This window comes from Ostrea edulis, chromosome 6, assembly GCF_947568905.1.
Source record: "Ostrea edulis chromosome 6, xbOstEdul1.1, whole genome shotgun sequence".
NCBI classification, from domain to species: domain Eukaryota; kingdom Metazoa; phylum Mollusca; class Bivalvia; order Ostreida; family Ostreidae; genus Ostrea; species Ostrea edulis.
Genome location: NC_079169.1, coordinates 92,284,947 through 92,290,946, shown reverse-complemented (window position 1 = coordinate 92,290,946; position 6,000 = coordinate 92,284,947). Strand labels below are relative to the sequence as shown.

General features: G+C 34.4%; 1 protein-coding gene across 3 annotated transcripts in view; it reads left to right on the top strand.

Moving 5' to 3' along the window:
- Positions 1 to 4,404: 4,404 nt before the first annotated feature.
- The window catches only part of LOC125646029 (metal cation symporter ZIP8-like), a 31,177-nt gene continuing 29,581 nt past the window's right edge, over positions 4,405 to 6,000 (top strand). Inside the window, exon 1 of one of the 3 annotated variants that reach the window (XM_056142713.1) lies at positions 4,405 to 4,678. The gene's annotated coding sequence lies outside the window, so the exon portion shown is untranslated. The remainder of the gene's footprint in view (positions 4,679 to 6,000) is intronic. The other 2 variants (XM_048872136.2, XM_048872138.2) reach the window with 2 other exon arrangements.

Genomic DNA, 6,000 nt, shown 5'->3' with positions numbered 1-6,000 from the left:
GGGCATTCTTTGATAATTTTTATCTATCAATAAGAAATGCGATATTGAATAATTTGGCTCTCTCACTTTCACATTTTGTCTCAAATTGAAACACTACATGTAATTTTATAGAGGATACATGGCACGAATTGTGCTCCTTTGTTAGCTGACCTGTTTTTATATTCTTATGAAGCAGAATTTATTCAAAAACTTCTATGTGAGAAGAGAATATCCTTTGCTGTGCCCTTCAATGCGACATTTAGATATATCGACGACGTTTTATCCATTAACAATAATAATTTTCATTCATATGTCGATTCGATGTATCCCTGTGAACTCGAAATAAAAGACACCACAGAATCGTCCACTTTTGCTTCATACTTAGATATTTTATTGAAAGTAGATATTAACGGCAAACTAACAACTCAACTGTATGACAAACGGGATGATTTCAGCTTCTCCGTAGTCATCTTCCCATCTTTGTGTAGCAATATTCCATTATCACCTGCATATGGTGTTTATATTTCTTAACTGATTCGATACGCAAGAGCTTGCTCTGAGTATGATCAGTTTTAAAATGGAGACAGGCTACTGACAAACAAGTTGATGGTGCAGGTGTTTTAATAGTCTCGTTTAAAGTCAGCATTTCGCAAATTCTATGGTCGTTATAAATATCTAGATTACCAATACAACCAATCATTGGGTCAAATGATGTCTGACGTGTTTCATACCGATTGTTAGGCCGCTCTTGGCACACTGATTTTGACTACGGATAACTCCGTTTACCTGATCAAGATTTAGGGCTCACGGCAAGTGTGACGGGTCAACAGGGGATGTTTATTCCTCCTAGGCACCTGATCCCACTCTGGTATATCCAGAGGTCCGTGTTTGCCCAACTCTCTATTTTGTATTGCTTATAAGAGTTATGAGATTGATCACTGTTCGTTATCTTCCCCTTTCACAAATATACACACCATGCACAAACTGAACAATTGTTCTTTCTACATTTGCTCTACTTCCTAACTACATGTACGATAACATAAATTGGTGGGTTTTTTTTTAATTCCACAAATAGAAAAATATAATTTATTATAATTTCTTTTTTTTTTTTTAAATCTCCCTTACATATGTATTTAGATAATGCAACCAAAATTATTTGGACGTGACCTACTTCAAATTGGTCAAGGACCCCGATATATATCTTGTCTATTTTTTTGTTTATCTTTTACTAATTGAATAACCGAAAGGAAAGCTAAATACAATCGATAAATTACGATAATCTATCGAAGATTATCTTGAACTGTCAGCAACTTAGAGCGGGACCAGTGTTTCTTCCCAGAATGCTCTTCGAGATGTATGCCGACAATAAACAAACACACATATGTAGAATTATTAGCTATCAGATAAATACCTACATTGCATATACAATGCAATATAACCGATTTTCATTTTTGTTTAGAATAACTCATAAAACAACACTGATAAACTGAGGGTTTTCCCTTCGTTAGAAAACATCTATTTTCGGAATGAATTAATACATTTTCCCTTGAACTCTATTTTCAGAGTTCATGGATAAAAGTAAACAAATCAGAAATCGGTAATTTGCTACCTCATTTTGTAAATTAACAAGGGCAAAGGCAAATCCTATATCAGATCTAAGTATAATAAAGTTGTCAATCATTATCCATTCGGAGATGAGTTGGAAGAGTCGTAATATTCAAGAAAATTAGTAAAATGAAAATCGCAGTAAATCGGCAGGTCCGCCATTTCAAATAGACGGTGACTATACGAGGCTGACCACATTACTTCGTAAAAATGAATCTGTCTTAAAAATGCCTGAGGATATGAACTGCAACTCTTCACGCCAGTATACTTTTCATGAAGTGCTAATGCTAAAGATTTTAAAGTTTTGCTTGCTAAAATTTCTTAGTTTTATTTACAATTTTGTACTAACAAACCTGCTTCAGCATATCAGTACTCTCAGTACTTTGATTCTCTATAGTAATAGTGAATCGTAAACATGTATTGAAGGACGATCCCTCGGCTACCTAACCCTTTTCAAGCACTTTAGATAATTGTGAAAATCATCTTCGACGACTGCCCCCCTCCCCCTTTGTGAAACGATACCAAGTATCAGGAAACTGTTTGTTTTTTTCTCCGTAGTTTTTTTTTTAATGCCAGGAAGGGGATCGTCAATGGGCAAATTCCTCATATATAATGTATGAAAAAAAAATCTGGGTTTTCTTCTTAGAATTTCAAACTTTAACAATTGTATTTAAAAAGGCAAGATTTTACCCAAAAAATACAGTCAAGGAAAATATATATTCTGCTGTCAAAAGTTTTAATCGAACATTTCAAGGTTGAAATTTGAAATATGAAACTGATTTTTACTGTATGTTACATGAAATGAACCTTTTCTTCAATTTCCTGTTTTTAGCGATTTTTATGGGGAAAAAACCCGTCATTTTACCCCAAAATTCCAATTTTCTCATTGAAATACAAAAGCCACTTTTTAATATGTTGTGTGTATGTGTTTTCTTGCATGAATAATCAATAGTTCATTTCTGTTGCAATTAGTTTGAGGTTTTGCTCATATATGGCTAGATTGACTAGACTATCAGTTATATTGACCAGTTTCGACGATTTGTAAAGACTTCTACAAACATTCTAAAGATTCCGATTGATAAGCGTAATAAATAGCATGTAATATCAGTACACGTGTTTTCTTTCAAGACATTCAAATTTGACCCCGTGGGGATCCGGGTTAGAATAGGTTCTTAGTATCCCTTGCTTGTCGTAAGAGGCGACTACATGGGGCGGTCCTTCGAATGAGACCGCAAAATCTGCCGAGCATAGACCTAAATTTTGCAGCCCTTCACCGGCAATGGCAGTGATTTTTCTACATTTTTTACAAGGGTCCTTTGGCTTTCGAATTGGGGAAAATTGTCGACATTTCAGTTAAATTGGGAAAAATCAATTTTATCGTAAATAAGTTTTAAAATCATATCAAACAATATAATTATTATCTTTATTTTACACATCTAATTTACTTTAACCTTCTAAAATTTTCAACTATTCTATCCAAATCATCATTCCCATAACTCTTTGTTAAGTCTTATGTAGGCCTATATAATTCATCGAATGTTTATTTTTTCATATACATTTTCCTTTTATAGTTTTATTAGGCCTATTGGGAAAACTGCAAGCTAATTGGGGGGGGGGGGGGGGTTGCAATTTTGAGGAGGGGAAAGGGAAAATTCTCGAGTAGGACATTAAACAATATACAATCAATCAATCTCCAAATTTGAAAAATATAAAGTGTGCACTTATTGCTTAATACTGACTTTACCAAAAAAGTATATTTTATTACAAAAAATATTTCGGCCAAAATTGCATGGAAATTCACGATGAGAAAATGGGTGAATGGGTGGTCTAGACTTTTCCTTTGCCCAGCCCAGTGCAGTAATTGAATTAAACAGGTAAGCATGATTGTTGTTGAGGTTTTTTTTTTAATCCGGTTATCCAAAATTTCTGATTTTTCTCAAATCTAAAAGGAATTTCTTATTCGTTGTAATAAAAATAAAATGTAGTCAGACATAGCACCTTATATAAAAAATGAATTACTCAAAGGCGCTTTACAAAGGTAAAAAGAGGATTATTTAATAACAATAAGACACAATTAAACGAAATTAAATGACAGTATGACATAAGATCAGGGGCGGATACAGAATTTTTTTAAGGGGGTGATTTTTAAAAGGGGGGGGGGTCCAACCTGAAAATGTTTGAGGCCATAGCCTATAGCACGTAAACTCGATAGGGAGGGGGGGGGGGCACTGTTTTGACAACGTTAATTACCGTAATACATACTAGAGTTATTTTCTTATGACTCATATACACCGTTTTTAAAGATTTTGATTGATTGATTGAATATTGTTTAATGTCCCACTGGAGAATACCTCACTCATGAATATGGAGACGTCACCACTGTCGGTGAAGGGCTGCAAAATTTAGGCCTATGGTCGGCGCTTATGGCAATTGAGCGGGGGGGGGGGGGGGGGGGGGTCTTTATCGTGCCACACCTGCTGTGACACGGGACCTCGGTTTTTGCGATCTCATCCGAACGACCGCCCAATTTAGTCGCCTCTTACGACAAGCAAGGGGTACTGTAGTTTCTGTGGAAACGAGGGGGATATATTTATATTCGGTCTTCCCTAACCTAACCCGGATCCCCAAGATTTTGAATATCAGGTAATTTAAATAGGAAGTAGCAAAACCTATTTCCATATATATATATATATATATATATATATATATATATATTATATATATATATATTTATATGACTTTGAACTGTGGTGCCAGTGGTGCATGAATTATGCACGTATGACTCACATATAATAAAACACGATTTATTTATTTATTTATTTTTAAATCAGTAATTGTGGCACACCCCGCGGTCCATCTGTTCAACATGCATTTATTTGTTCGAGTCAAGGTGATGGGAATATATGTAATAAAATCTTGGATCCACCCTTTGGTTGGATGTAGAGACTATGCATAATCACTCTTGCGTTTGGAAATTACGTTCGTTTATATGCGAAAAATTGACCTTGATTTTTAATAACACGAGTAAAACGCAAAAAACAAGGTGAAGCTGAAGAAGGAATAGGAGTATACACACCGTGATCGCATTAAGACGGTAAATGACTATAACTTATGTACATCTTATGTTAGGATCAATTTATCATTATTGTTATTTTTTTTTACGTCAGTCCTATTAGATCTACTACATTTCTTGACCTGATTAAGACGACGGTCACCGGATCTCTTGTGTTTTGGAAGGCAAACACTTGCGTGTGCATGAGAGAGAGAGAGAGAGAGAGAGAGAGAGAGAGAGAGAGGGGGGGGGGGGGCAGTAAAACGTGTAAAGTGAGGACAAATTTCAACCAATGGACAGACGTTGTGAGGACAGAATTGCACAATTAAAAAAATGTCCTCACAATTACGTCCTCATAAATGTGACCTACAGCATGTGGAAGATGTAGATCTAGATACAAAATAGTAGTAGTACTTTATTGCCTTTAAAATAATATATGTGTATTCTCTTCTACACCCATTGTAAGGACGTCCCCACTTAATAGGTTTGGTCGGCTAGAGAGAGAGAATCTTAGTGGAAGGGATGGATCACGCTTTTATTTAACAAAACAGATATTTTAATAGAGCTCTGTTAACCCAAAGTTCCTCGGTTGTATCATAGGACTTATCACATATATTTATGTTATATAGATAAACTTTAACATTACATGGTGTTTAATGCATATCTGTATAAAATAGATGCATGTTCCGTGTTCTGTACATGTCCTTATTTTTCTATTATATAACTGTTGAATGCAAAATCATTCTAGGCTAGCCTAGTTGTTAGAATTTTGTTTATATTTTTAAAAATTTGATGATAGTTTCATTGATAAAGGGTGATTTAAAGCTAGCGGAAGGAAAAACAGTCGATGTGGTGGAATGCCTATAACAAATTCTTGTTTATGTGTTAAGTGTTTATTTACTTTTCGCGATGGGGAAGGTCTTTCTTAAAATGAGCTGTAACAAACAATTAAGTGCAAGGGGAAAAGTGATAAGCTAGGGGAAAAGAAATCAGTTATACGATGCCAATGTACTGAAGCAGGGGACTTTTTATCATCTATTTTTAAATGGCATTTTTTTAAATATTCAGTATTCATTTAGATTATGTAATGGATAGGAGTTGTTTTTGCATATATTGATAAATCAATATATGTTGATTAGTATACATAGCACAGTCATATAAGAACATTGTCGCAAACCACAAACAAAATGCTCATAACATTTCTCGCATCTCATTTTAATTTGACAACATTTGAGGATGAAAACATTAATATTGTGATATATGGAAAGGTTTCTCTTGACTTCTTACAAGCTAGGTGATATCAAAATAACTTTTTATATCATTCTGAAAATCTGACAAAATATTTTTTTGTTTATTTATGACTC